This window comes from Hevea brasiliensis, chromosome 8 (genome assembly GCF_030052815.1).
Source record: "Hevea brasiliensis isolate MT/VB/25A 57/8 chromosome 8, ASM3005281v1, whole genome shotgun sequence".
NCBI classification, from domain to species: domain Eukaryota; kingdom Viridiplantae; phylum Streptophyta; class Magnoliopsida; order Malpighiales; family Euphorbiaceae; genus Hevea; species Hevea brasiliensis.
In genome coordinates, this window is record NC_079500.1 from 86,731,758 (window position 1) to 86,746,451 (window position 14,694).

The following is a 14,694-nucleotide window of genomic DNA, read 5'->3' on the forward strand; positions in this document are numbered from 1 at the left end:
GTTTTGGGTTGTAGCTCAAAATAAACCGAATATTCCTTTCGGGTTTTGGGTTCACTAATAAAATCAAACCAACACAATCTGAATCATATGCTTACTTAAAACGATAACACAAAACTCACCTTACTTTTTCTGGATTCTTTTCTTATTTTCTCTCAACTGCTTTCATCCTTCTTCATTGAACCCAATCCTTAATCATTTCAGTCTTCTCAAACTGTAACTTATTTGGCAAATATAGATTCTCTACCCTGCATTTGGCTAATCATTTCTCTATCAAAGTTGGGTTTCTTAGCATCTAAAGATTGATATGGCTGGGATTCTCATATCTACGTACTGGCAAGCATGTGGTTTTTGTTATTTTCTTGCTGAGATTCTTCCTAGATATCATCCATGAGAAATTGATGAAATATTTGATTGTACTAACTTTGGAATTTGGTACTTTCTCCTTTCCAAACCCTTGATTATCCTCTCTTACAATTGATATAGATTTTACTCAAGGCCTTTTGGCCAAATAAATCCCTACACTTACCTTGGTTGTTGATTATATCTAAAACTTTTAATTTTAGACAATTTAATCATAATTTTTAAAATTGAAGAATTTTATCCAAAAGTCAAAAAATCAATTTGGGGTTTTTGACTTTCTATACCTAGATTGTAATAACCTGAATTTTAAAATATAAATTTTATATTTTTATATAGTATTTAAATATTATTTTAATATTATCTAATTAATTTATAATTTTTGTAAAACTTTTATTTATATATTTTTAATATTATTTTTAAACATATTTTATAAATTATTTAATTGTCTAATTTTAATTGAAATGATTAGTTTTAAATATTAATATTAAATCAATTAACAAAATATATTATTTCATTATTGTTAACTTGGTTTTAAGATTTGATTTAATTGTTATTAATTTGATTATTATTATTATTATTATTATTATTTATGGAATTTTCTTTATTATTTAATTTTTCATATATTTATATTTTGAGATCCAATTGAAAAGAATTTTGGACCCATTTGAATATACCCAAAAAGTTTAGGGATTGAAAGCACAATTAAAAGTGAAAAAAAAAAATTTCCCCCAACCCTTTTCTCTCCCCCCGACCTCACTCTCTCCCTCACTTTATCTCTCTCATTTTCTCTTTCGACCAACTAGTAGCAGCGCCGGTGAGGCACTGGCGAATTCCCCCACACCCGGTCGACCACCAGAGGGCGGTGGCTCACGGCGATAGGAGGCAAAGAGAGAGGGAGAAAGAGAAAGAGAACTTTCGGCACCACTGGTCCCAATCGACTCTCCTTCGCTTGGGGAAGCTTTTCTAACCAGCCTCGTCGCCTGTAATCATCAGATTCACGCAAAACGAGGAGAGAGATAATGGGTCTTTTGAAGCTTTCCAGTCAGATTTCTGGCGATCCGACCTAGGCCACTGATGGACTCAAGGCATCGAGACCTTCGAGATGGGATTGGCCCCACTCTGATTAGACATTGTTTGAAAAAAGGTGATCATCGGACGATCCATATCGCTTGTTGAGATTTTTGACTTTTTGATGCTAAAAAATTACATATAATTATATGATAATTATTAACAAATTTTGGGTTTTGTTTAGGTGCAGTTGGATTAGTGATAGCTTACTAGTACTCGGGACTGAGTTTCAAACCCGGTCTAGGTGTCCGACAAGCTATTTCGGAAAGAGTCGTCGTTTTTAGCATTTTCAGATGTTCTAAATGCATTCCAGGTAGCAAAATTTGTAAAGATAGTCCCTAACTCAAGTTGTATAGTTTGTGACTTGATTAAGCTAGCTGGTTAAATCTGTAAAATATTTATGGCTTATAAAATTAAGTAAAATGGCTTTAATTAATATAAGGACAATGTAGAGGACCTTCAAGAATATTTTTTTTTATAATTTTTGAAGTGCTGAAAATAATTATTTGGACTATAGAGGAGTTAGGGACCTGAGTTAGAGTTTGGAGGATTGGATATAAATTAGGATTTTTGTAGGCTCCGGATGGGCATTATAATTATTGTTGTGGGCCTGAGGCCTTGTGTGTTACTGTTATTGCATTTTTCTTGCAGGGATGTTAGGTCCAGTTATAGGAGAGACTCTGCCGAAATTTCGGTAAGACCTCAGAAAATTATTCTTGTTTCTTTGATTAAATTAATTAATTAATTTTATCAGTAAATTTGATAGAGGTTAATTTGTCTGTCTAGGTAATCGATGTAAACTAGCCTTTCTTTTCTTTCCAGCCGAATCAGCTGCAATCAGGTCGACCAGTCTGTGAGTTGGATATTGATTTTTTTTGTAATTTTAATATTAATTATATATCTGGTATGCTCATGCATTCTATAAATAATTAATTATGCACATAAACAATCTATATATTAGGAGTATTTTGATTGCTGCATATTTAATTATTATTATTTATTTGTAATTATCGCCTTGAGGGTAATTTCGAGATCTGCGTGTGTGTTGGCGTGAGTATGATGTTGATGCGTGCCGAATACACCAATTAAAAATACTCTACTTAAACTACTTATAAATAGGGTAAGCAGAGATCGATTCCATAGGGAATGATTAATTTCAAACAAGAAAACAGATCTTAGAGACACAAATTAACAAAAGAAACTTAAAACAGATAAAATAAACACCTAATCTATCAAACTAAATATGCAAAGTAAAATAAAGAGGGGGTTTTGATTTGTATTTGCGAAATTACTGAAGCTAAACTAATAATGCTAGAATATAAACTAAGGCTAATACTCAACACAATCAGATTGGAACAAATTTAGTAGAGAGGGTGTATCCACAATGTAACATGCATCAATCATTGACTAAAGATGCAGATTTATTCAATTGAGTAAATTAGTTATAGAAGTTAACAACTTTCTTATCTTTCCTTACAGATTAGATTAACCAGGAAGTGCTCTACAATTAATCCCTTACCATCACACTCAATCTAAAACTAAAGCAGCTTATAATTAAGTTTAATGGTGGCATTGAACATTAGAAAAACATCCCAATTTAAGGTAACAAACTCATTCAGCATGGTTCATTCAATCTAGACACTTATCTTTATAATGAAATAAATCATTATGTTCTACTTGTAGTCAGATTATTCAAGCTATTACGTACTCAAATTATCTTAACTTAACAATATGTTTTCATGCATAATTAATTAGTTGGCCACCTTAACTAACCATACATTCAACATTGATAACATAAAGCAAAAAAAAAAAAAAAAGTGATACTCAATATAGAACAAATCTAGATTTTATTAAACTAAAATCAAGGTCTCATGGTAACATGTTCCATGGCTTCAATTATCTCTCTATTGAATTACAAAACTATTCACACATAACTAAGAACATTACAATAAACAAATTAACAAAAGAAGAGATAAAAGCATGTTGCCCTTTTTAAAAGTAATCTGAACAACTTGGATCCGATGTTGTTGATGATGCTACACACTCCAAAGAATGTAGAAGCACTCTATAAGCCAAAAGAAGGAGAAGACATCACATCAGCAACTAGATTAAGCAGTTGATATCTTTGAGTGCACAAATAGGGAATTTGGCCACTATGTGTAGAAGAGAAATTTTTTTTTCTAGATCTATATTTTGGACCCCCTTTGTGACACCCCTTACCCATCTACAGTGTAGCCGAGCAAGATATGCTACACAGTGTGCCGGAGCACCAAATCATATTTCAATTCAATTTACCATTTTTACTTATTTATTTACAATTTTTGATTAATCTAAAATTTTTCACAAATTTTATAGAAAATCCGGCAGAGTGCCGGCTGTAAATTAGAAAAACAGTTCTTCTGAATCTGTTAAAACACTTTCAATAAAATCATCACATCATTCTCAGTCAACCACTAATATATTCTCAGCAATTTCTCAATTGACTTCAGTATCTCAAAATTTAATTCAATTCATATTACAGTCAACTCAATGAGAAATGCTCACATTATTTATTACTGAATATAGTTCATAGATAATTACATCAAAAGCCAAATTACATGAATTTATAATATACATTACAGAAGTTTACAAACATACAAAATATCAAAATATCAAAATATCAAAAGTGGCCAAATGTCCTACCAAATGCACTGCAATGTGAGGTGACTCTGGACTCCGGGCGCAGATCTGAAGGCTCACCCTGTATGAGGCCTGCTGGACTCCCCAGCTATGTCTCCAGTACCTGCGTGTGGCAAAAGCGACGCGTTAAGCAATTCTGCTTAGTGGTGACAATATAAAATAAAATAACTAAAATAAAGTAAATATGCAGAATGTATATTTACATTTTTGGTAGACTTAATTTCTGGTATTTATTTCAGTATAAGTTGATCAAAATTTTGCAAAATTCATTATCATTGCTCGAGTAACCCATACTAGACGACTGGACTGGATAAACGGGTAAATTGGCATGAGGTACTAAGTAACTCGGACCATCACACCATCGGTCACATTGTGTCTCCCGGTGTGCAACAGAACAGCTAATAAGCTGTAATAATTATCAGGGATGAAACCCAAGTATAATATCTCAATCAACATAGGCAAAGGCTATTTTATCACAAAATGGCACGTGAGGCCATAAAACTCAGAATGGCATGAAGCCATATGCAGTACTGCTAACAGAACCCTATTGGCATGCCAACCTATCCAAACCAATCTTGCTAGGTGTACTAGGGCATGTTACACTTTTAAATTGTATAATTCTAGAAATTTAAGTTTAGGTGTTACTATTCATTTCATTAGTCAACTAAATTGTTGACTTTTGCATAGGCAATAGGTACATTAGTTCTAGTACTCCCAACATACCACATTTGTATTCTAAAATTGTTGGTATTGGTTGTCAATACCATTTCTAAGCTTAATGTTAATTGTTCAAAATTTTCAGTTTTCAAGTTTTGTGTTTACTGTTCCATTAGTTATTTTTACAGTAGGAATTTGGCAAAATGATCAACATGAAAGTTATTCCTTATTTTATCTAGTTACATTTCTTTTTTTGAATCACTCCAGTTGGAGTTTTGTAGCTCAAGTTATGGTCCAAAAACCACAATTGGCCAGATTATAATTTTTCTAGAATTTCTGGACTGATCAAATCTACAGTAATTTGAGCAGTGACCGCAAGTCACTTTTTGAATATGTTGTGGTCATAATTTGAGTTAGGTTTCTTCATGAAAGTTGTAGGTATATATCTCAGCTTGTTGTTGGTAAAATTTCAGGTCAATTAGACCTTTCTACACTGAGTTATGACTAAATGACTAAACACTGTTCATTTGGTCATTTTGCCCAGGCAGAATGTAGGTCACCGGGATTTGGGCAATTTTTAGGCCAACTTGGTTTGGTTTTCTGTGTCACACCTTACTACTCGTAAGATGTAACATGCTTTCGCAGTACACCTAATGAATTACCGTACTTCGCCTACCGGTAACCCATTAAATATACTACAAGGGATTTTAAAACAATTTTCGTTCATTTTTAAATTAGTGGGTAAATTTTTTTTCAGATTTTAAAAACCTTTATTTAAAGTCCAAACATAAATTTAATTTTTAGATATTTAAAATCTCCATAATTTTTATAAAAATTTCGGCAGAGTGTCGTCTGTATTTTGCGAAAACAGTTCTTCAAAAACCTAAAAATAAAGACACTCCTAATATTTTTCTCAATCGCAACTCCATTATTCAATCTCATTTCAAAAATCAACACAAGCAACTCAATACATAGTTTAAATTAAATCAAGCATTGAAACCTCTCATTAAGGTAACAAAATTTATATTTACATTCATGGGATCATAAAAAATTTTGGAGTACAAACTTTATAAATACATAAAATCTCAAGATAACCTTATAATAATTTGTATTTCATTACAATCCAAAAATATATTACAAAAGAGTTGGTACAACTGCTCAAAGTAAATTTCATACATATAATTACAGAATAACATCAAAATCTAAAGTACAAGGGTATAACTATGATATACCCGAAGATAGTCTCACTATGCCTTTCAGTAATCTTGCTCAGTTGCTTTATATTTTCTTTCACCTACGACAGCATACAAAGCTATCGCTGAGTGGTGAACTCAGTGGTGCGCAAACTAATAATTTAAAACTTAATACAAGTTATGCTTGACAATTTATAACAAATAAAAATTTAAAATTTCTAAATTCTTCAAAATATATGACATTCATAAATCAATATTTCATTCGTACAAATTATTCATTTGAATAACATTTTGATCATATAGCAACTATTTGTCTACATTTCTTTTAAATCTTGAAACAATACAAAAATATTTTGAATCAATGACAAATTATTTATTTCAACCACAATTTATCAAACTATGCATAATTTAAAGGGCGTTGCCAACAATTCACACAGTTGAACCCATGACCCAAAATTAAAATAGATGTCGTGTTGTACACCACGACATTTCACACTCTCTCAATAACCGAGGCTAAAAGGGAGGAACAAAGACTAACTAGTATATATGAGTACTCATTCAAACTCTTTCCCAACTGGCAAGCGAGAGAGGAAGGAACACGCCCCATCTAGTGGAGGAGATATCTCACTAGACAAGCTAATGAGAATTCACAACATATTTTGTCATGTCAACTGTGGTTTTAAATCATATTCAAAATAATTTCTATTTACAAAGTGTTTACAAATCATCAACATATTTAATCATCATAAATTCATGCTCAAGGTTGGCAATACATCAAACTTAAAGTTTACAATCCTCAAAACCATGCAATAAATCCTTAAAGGCATAAGAAAATTTATATTTAATTTATACAATTTCATTCAACAAATTAAAATCCTCAACACAACAAAATTATAAATCATAAAATAAACTTGTTCAAATCAATTTAGAAGTGAAAAGTAACAAAATAGTTAGTTGTGCACAAACCTTATACGAGTCGCCTCTTGGCCTTGACTCGATTCCTCGGGTTCTTTCTCGGTGTTCTTTTCAGCTGAAACACACAGTTTCACAGTGTTTCAGTATCATAACTCATCGTAAATCCAAAAATAAATTTAAATTTACTTATACCTAGCTTTAATATGCTAAACTTGGCGTTCTTTAAATTTTGTGTTTCGGGGTTACTATTCACTATACTATTTAAGTCAATTTATTGACTTTCGAAGGCTTAATAGGTATGAGAATTCTAACTTCACCCACACACCACATTTTGGTAACAAAATTTGTTGGTTTTGATTGTTTACTCAAATTCTAAGTATTTAGGCAAATTTGCAAATTTTCAGTTTTGGTGTCTTATGTTGCACTGTTCCATTGGTCATTTTTCTGTTAGAATTTTGTAACACCCCCGTTTGCATAGCCTGGTAGATTTCACTGTTCCGGTGACCGGTGTCGATCCGGACAATTAAGGGGATTAGAACCACACTTAAGACAACTAGAGAAGCTATAAACACAAATAATTAGTAATGTCCAATTAGTTAAGTATAAACAAGAAAAAACAGAATATAAGAAGTTAAACGAGCCGAGAGTCACAACGATGGGTGACCTTCTCGGGAACGACTGCGAAGTCATTTTAAACTCAAATTTCAAACTATAAAAAGTGACGCTGCGGTCCTTAGGACCCTTATAAACACAGTGGAAAAGAGAAAATCACGAAAAAGAACTGTTAATCTAGTCAAATAATTAGGTCAGGGAGCCGGAAGAAATATGAAATTAATTGCAAACCAGGATGAACCGGTGAGGGGCAATTTGGTCAATTGACCCCGAGAGCTGACTCCTGACCTAACTGTCAAATAAAATTGAAGAAAAGAAAATTTCAGAGTCGGGAATTAAATTAAAGAACTAATAGGAAAAAAATAAAAAAAAGAAAGAAAGAAAAAGGTTGGAAAAAGGTTATTACATCATGCATGATGCAATAAACCTAATATTTAAATAATTGAAAATTTGGGGATAAATCTTAATAATTAAAAGACAAAATAAAAAAAAAAAAATTGGTTTCTTTTTTTCATTTCCATCAACTCTCATCTCCTCTCTCATCTCTCTCATTTTCTTAACCTCCTCCATTGAAGCTCACTAAAAAGCTTCTTAAACCCAAGATTTGAGCCATAAAATTTATAAGTTTCTTAATTAAAACTTGTAGTTGAGTCTTGTTAAGAAGATTGGAAAGAGAAAAATTGAAAGAAGCTTGAAGAATCAAGAAGTTGGAAAGCTCCATTTGAGGTAAGCTCTCTTCCTTAATTTTGATTGAATTATAAGTATAGAAGTAAGATGAAAGTGGTTAGAAATACATGAAAACATGCAAAATCATGCCTATCTAGAACCCTAGGAATTTAGGCCAGCAGCAAACTAATGTTGAAATGGGTAATTTTGATACAAATAATGAAGTGGTTAAGTGTAAGTGAGGGTATGAGTACTAAAAATGCATTTAGAATTCAACAAGTGAGTAAGATATGAAAGTTAGGGTTTGGACCTAGGGTTTGGGAGGCAAAATTGTGAGAAATTGGTAAATGATATATTTGACCTAATGTGAAGTGAAAAATGGTCATTTGTGACCAAATGAGGTGTGTTAGAAGTGTTGGAATTAAAAGCCAATTCGGATTGGATAAGGTCATGTGCTGGCAGCATGACCAAAATTTCCTTTGAGAGACCAAAAATAAAATTTTACAAGTCTAATGGATATGGGACCAATTGGGGATGAAAATAGGCACTAAATGACACAATTTTCATTTAGGAAGCCTACCCAAAAAGTGACTAAAACCTAGTGAACAAAGTGATCAAAGTTGAGAAATCGCAGGCTGCCCTGCACAACCTGACCAAATGAACAGTGTTTGTTCATTTAGTCATAACTCGAGCTAGGCAGGTCAAAATGACCTGAAATTTTACCAGTGGTTAGATGAGATATAGACCTAAAACTTTCATGAGGAATACCAACCCAAATTATGCCATTAACCCAATCAAATTACTGAGCTAAGTTGGGTCACTGAATCTACAGACTGCAGATTTGCCATTTGAACAGTAATGTTTCAATGGCTATAACTCTCTCTAGAAAACTCCAATTTAGGCAATTCTTGAACCGATGGAAACCTAAGACATAGTAGAACATTTCATATGGAGAAAATTAGACCAAATTATGGACTTAACTTGATCAAATTGCTGAACAAATTTGGATAAACAAATCTACAGAACCAAAATTCTGCAGCATGAACAGTAAACGTAATTTGCTTATAACTTGAGCTACAAAACTCCAATTGGGGTGATTCAAAAAGGAGAATAAACTTAAGACAATAGGGAACATTTTCTATAAAGAAAGTTTTGCCAAATTCTAATAGTAAACTGACCAATGAAATAGTACAATTACGGACACCAAAACTGAAAATTTGGCAATTTAGCCTAAAAGACCTAAGTTTTGAGAAAATGACCAAAACCAACAAGTTTGGTGACCAAAATGTGGTATGTGGGTAAAGTTGGAATTCCCATACCTATTAAGCCTTAGAAAGTCAATAATTTGACTTGAATAGTACAGTGAATAGTAACCCGAAACACAAAATTTCAAGAACGTCGAATTTAGCACGTTAGAGCTAGGTAAAAGTGAAGTTAAATTTATTTTTAGATTTATGCCAAGTTATGGTGCTGAAACACTGTGAAATTGTGTGTTTCAGTTGAAAAGAATACCGGGAAAGAACCCGAGGAACCGAGTCAAGGCCAAGAGGCGACTCGCTTGAGGTTTGTGCACAACGTATACTTTTTATAATCATCTTTTGCATACTGTTTTGAATAATGTGAAATATTGAATTATGGAGTTCTTATGATGTTTGATTTAAATTGTGAAAGTTATTGTGTATATTTGAAATGACAATGTTTAGCAAATTGTTAAGATAAGTTTTGAAACCACAGTGTCATGACCTTATATTTGAACACCTCACTAGCACGACTAGTGGGGGTAATTAGTTTCGAATTTTGATTCCTTCTCTGGAGAAGTGTTGAGGTGTGCCAGTAGAAGAGGATGTGAATGGATATCCATATGTTTGAGCTAGCTAGCCTTGTGATGTGATTTCTCTTTATCCTCTGGCTATTGAAATTCTATTTGTTTCGAATGGCATGATCTAATTGTGGGTTTTATGAAATGTGATTTGACACTTCAAAATGGAATTGTTTGAGATTAAAATCTCATAATTCATGATTTATATTTAATTCTCATGTTCAGTCAAATTTTTGAATAAATGTAATTTAAGTTCTGCATAAAGATTATTTTAGAATGTTGTGCACCGCTGAGTCCTAGTACTCAGCGATAGCTTCTATTGCTGTCGCATATACAGAGACTAGAAGAGCAGCAGACTGAGCTGCTAAGGATTAAAGATCGTTCAGCTTGAAGTTATCGGGTATAATTTATACCCTAATTGTAAATATTTCTTTTGATGTATGTATTGCATATAAATGCATGGACATGTAATGGGTCTTGAGCAGCTTGTACAAAATTTGTATGAAGTTTGTAATAAAGTTTAGTTTATATTTCTATTGATGTAAATTTTGTAAGAATGTATATAAATTGTTTTGTCTCTGATGAAATATGAGTGAAACCATTTTATTTAATTTGAATGAAATGTATTGTTAGTATTTTGAGGATTATTGAATTTTGAACTTGAGAAATTGATTGAAATGATTATGGAGTTGTTGAAATGGATTGAGTTTGATTGTGAAATTGAAGTAGTTGTTGAGAAAAATTTTTAGAAGTGCTTTTTACAGGTATTTGAAGAACTGGTTTCTCAAAATACAGACAGAACTCTGTCAAAATTTTTATAAAATTTGTGAAAAAATAAAATGGGCCAAAAGTTTTAACTAGTTTTTAATTTCAATTAAATGTTTTAAATACTCATTAGAAATGGTCACCACTTATCAAAAATAAGAAAATTGTTTTAAAATCCCTTGTAGGGTACTTACTGAGTTATCGGTAGAAGAAGTGCGGTAGTTCATTAGATATTCTACGGGATCATGTTATACCTTACAGAGGGGTAAGGTGTGACAAATTTGGCAAAACTTTCTTCATAGAAAATGTTCCCTATTGTATTCAATTTATTCTCCTTTTTGAATCACTCCATTTGGAGTTTTGTAGCTCAAGTTATAGCCATTTGAATCATGGCTGCTGGATTGGACTTAATCCATATTTCTGGGCACCAACTGGTTCTGGCAGTTTTAGGTCACCAAATTTGGGTGGCCAAATGACATGGTTCATGGCATAATTTGGATTTGTATTCCTCATGAAAGTTTTAGGTCTATATCTCAACAATCTACTGGTAAAATTTCAGGTCATTTAGACCTGCCTAACCCAAGTTATGGCCAAATGAACAAACACTATTCATTTGGTCATTTTTGTACAGGTCAGACTAAGAAAATCCAGATTTGATCAATTTGTTCGCTAGGTTTTGGTCACTTTTTAGGCATGATTCCTAAATGAAAATTGTGTCATTTTGTGTCTATTTTCATTCCCAATTGGTCTCATACCAATTGGACTTGTAAATTTTCAGTTTTGGTCCCTCAAAGAGACCTTAGTCCTGCTGCTTGTAGCATGACCATTCTCAATCCGAATTCACTCTCACTTCCAACACTTCCAACACATCTCAATTGGTCACAAATGACCATTTTTCATCTCAAACCAAGTCCAACACACCATTTAACCAATTCTCACACTTTTGGCTTCCAAAACCCTAGATGCCAAAACTACCTATTTGATGCATTTAGCTAATTTCAAGCATACTAGCATTACTTCTATACTCATGTAACCTTACCTTCACTTTGAATTCAATCAAATTCATGCACACACATCAAAACCCTAGCTGGCTGAATTTTCCTTTAATCCTCCAACAATTAATTTCTTTTCATTTTAAGCATAATTCTAAGTTAGTTAAGTTATAAATACAATAATTAAACTATAAATTCCAAATTTAGCTACTAACCTTAAATGAAGCTTTCAATCTTCAATTTCCTCAAATTTTTCTTCAAGAAAATTAAAGGATTTATGGTGGAATTTAGTATTTAGAAAGCTTAAAAATAAGCTTTCATGGAGGAAAATTTGAGAGAGAGAACTTGGGAGAGAGAGAGACGGCAATGGAAGATGAAGTCCCTTTTTTTTTGTTTTCTTTTCTTTTATGAGTTAGTAAGACCACAAATTTAAATTAAATAAATTTTAATTATAATAATTATGGCATCATGCATGATGTCATGCATGATGTCATGCATGATGTCATCTCTTTTCACCTTTTTCATTTTCTTTCTTTTTTTTTTTAATTTATTTTTCCATTAGTTCTTTAATTTAATTTTTGATCCCAAAATTTTCTTTTCTCCGATTTTATTTGACAGTTAGGTCATGAGTCAGTTCTCGGGATCAATTGACCAAATTGTCCCTCGCCGGTTCAACCGGGTTTGCAAATAATTCAATATTTCTTTCGGTTCCCTGACCTAATTATTTGACTGACTTAGCAATTCTTTTTCGTGATTTTCTCTTTTTTTCTGTGTTCGCAATAGTCCTAAGGATCGCAACATCGCATTTTCCGGTTCGAAATTTGAGTTTAAATCTGTAACACCCCTCACCCGACTACAGTGTAGCCGAGCAAGGCGTGCTACAATCGGTGCCAGAGCACCCTAACTTATCTTACTTTATTTTTTTTAATAATTTTGAATTCGTTTAATTTAATATTAATTTTTTTTTACGGAGAAACCAGTGGAGTTTGCCCTATTTTATTATCGTTTGGTGTATTTCAATATTTACCTGTTTGAAATTCAACAATATTTTAAAATAAAAAAATCTCATCCATGCTAATCATAATTATCTCATATTTCAAATCTCATCCATACATTTTAATTTCATAATCATTTCCATACTCATATCATCATTTGAAAAATCATTATATAATTCAAATCTATACTCATTTGTACAAATTCATTCATGCTCCATTCTTATAGCAAAATTCTCAAATTTGCATTAATTTACATCATTTGCAATAATTAAATAAATCCTCAATTTACATGATATACAAATTAATTACAATTTGCTAATTTATATTACAATATAAGAAAAAAATAACATACACAAAATACATGATATGCTTAATGTGAGCCCTATCTACATGCATTGCTGAGGAGGTGACAACCTTGAACGCTCTGCAGATCAGAACTCCAAAATCTCTGTTTGGTATTCGCTGGGCTTTAACTTCAGTACCTGCGCGAGGAAACAATTCCATCGCGCTAAGCATTGCTGCTTAGTGGTGCAATAATATAATAAGGAAATAATATACAAATAAAGATAGAAATAAAACATAATTTAAATAATTAAGATTTATTTATACTTCACATGCGATTCTAAAATTTAATATGTTTTATCGTAAATTAGTCTTCTTTGGAAGTGTTTATTTCGCCAATGTACATTAATAACGTACAAAGAAAAATGATCTAAAAATAATAAATATATGCTTATATTATCATGTAAGTCACATTTGCAATATTTATGTGTGTTATAATTTTCTTTGCTAATCTTTTAGCATTTTCTCAATGCTTTCTAGGTTGTCTCAGATTATTTCATAATAAGTAAATTTTGATATCGGTCCATTTCATTTCGATTCTTTCTAATAAATAACTATTCTAATTTATTTTAGGTCATTTTACTTATTTATTTAATTTCTAATATTTTTAATTACTAATATTCTTAACTTATTTCAATAAATTTCACTGCCCAAGTAACCTATGACAGGCTGACTAAACTGGATAACGGGTCGTTGGCACTGAACATCGCGATGTCTCGGGCCGTCATACTATGGGACGCAGAACGTCAACCACGTATGCAGTCAGTATGGCTAAAAAGCCATGATAACACATAATCAGGCATTAAGCCATGAGTGTGGGCATAAAGCCATGAATGCGGGCATAAAGCCATGAATGCGGGCATAAAGCCTTTCGCAGTACTGCTAAAACAATACCCTATTGGCATGCCAAACTATCCAATCTGACACACATGTCTAGGCAATACAAGGGCACATAATATCATTAAATATTAATATATTGTGTTTTATGACTTTATTATTTCATGATAAATTTCATAATTTATACATTCATCATAATATTCATACATTCCTTACATCATTCCTATTGATCACAATTCACAACAATGGTGTTCATATACCATTGTACTCAAAACATTTTTCCTTTCTCTTATAAAGAAAACTAATGTTCCATTCATATTTTCATATGATTCATTTATTCATTACAATATTTATATGAATTCATAACTCATACAAGGTGTTATTATCTTATTTGTAATGGAAACATAAATCCTAATATGAACCTCATCCCATTTATACTCAATATTCCATCTAGGTTAATGTCATTTCATATTCAAGTGGTATTATTTATGTTTTGTTAGACCTACTAGCAATGGGAATAAATCTTAACTATATACTCACATAACTTAAATGTTCATTAAGTCATTTAGGTGAATTACTATTTCTATTTCAAGTAATCCATGAATGTTTTATGGATTCCAAATTTCATACCTTAATTTCCTCTACTAATTTAGTTATTATACTTTGTGTCTTTGTATTACTATTCATATTACTATTCACTCAAATTGTTGACTTTTTATTACATAATAAATTTATTGAACCTAAGTTCTCAAAGATACCACATTTTGCATTCAAAATTTGTTGGTATTGGTTGC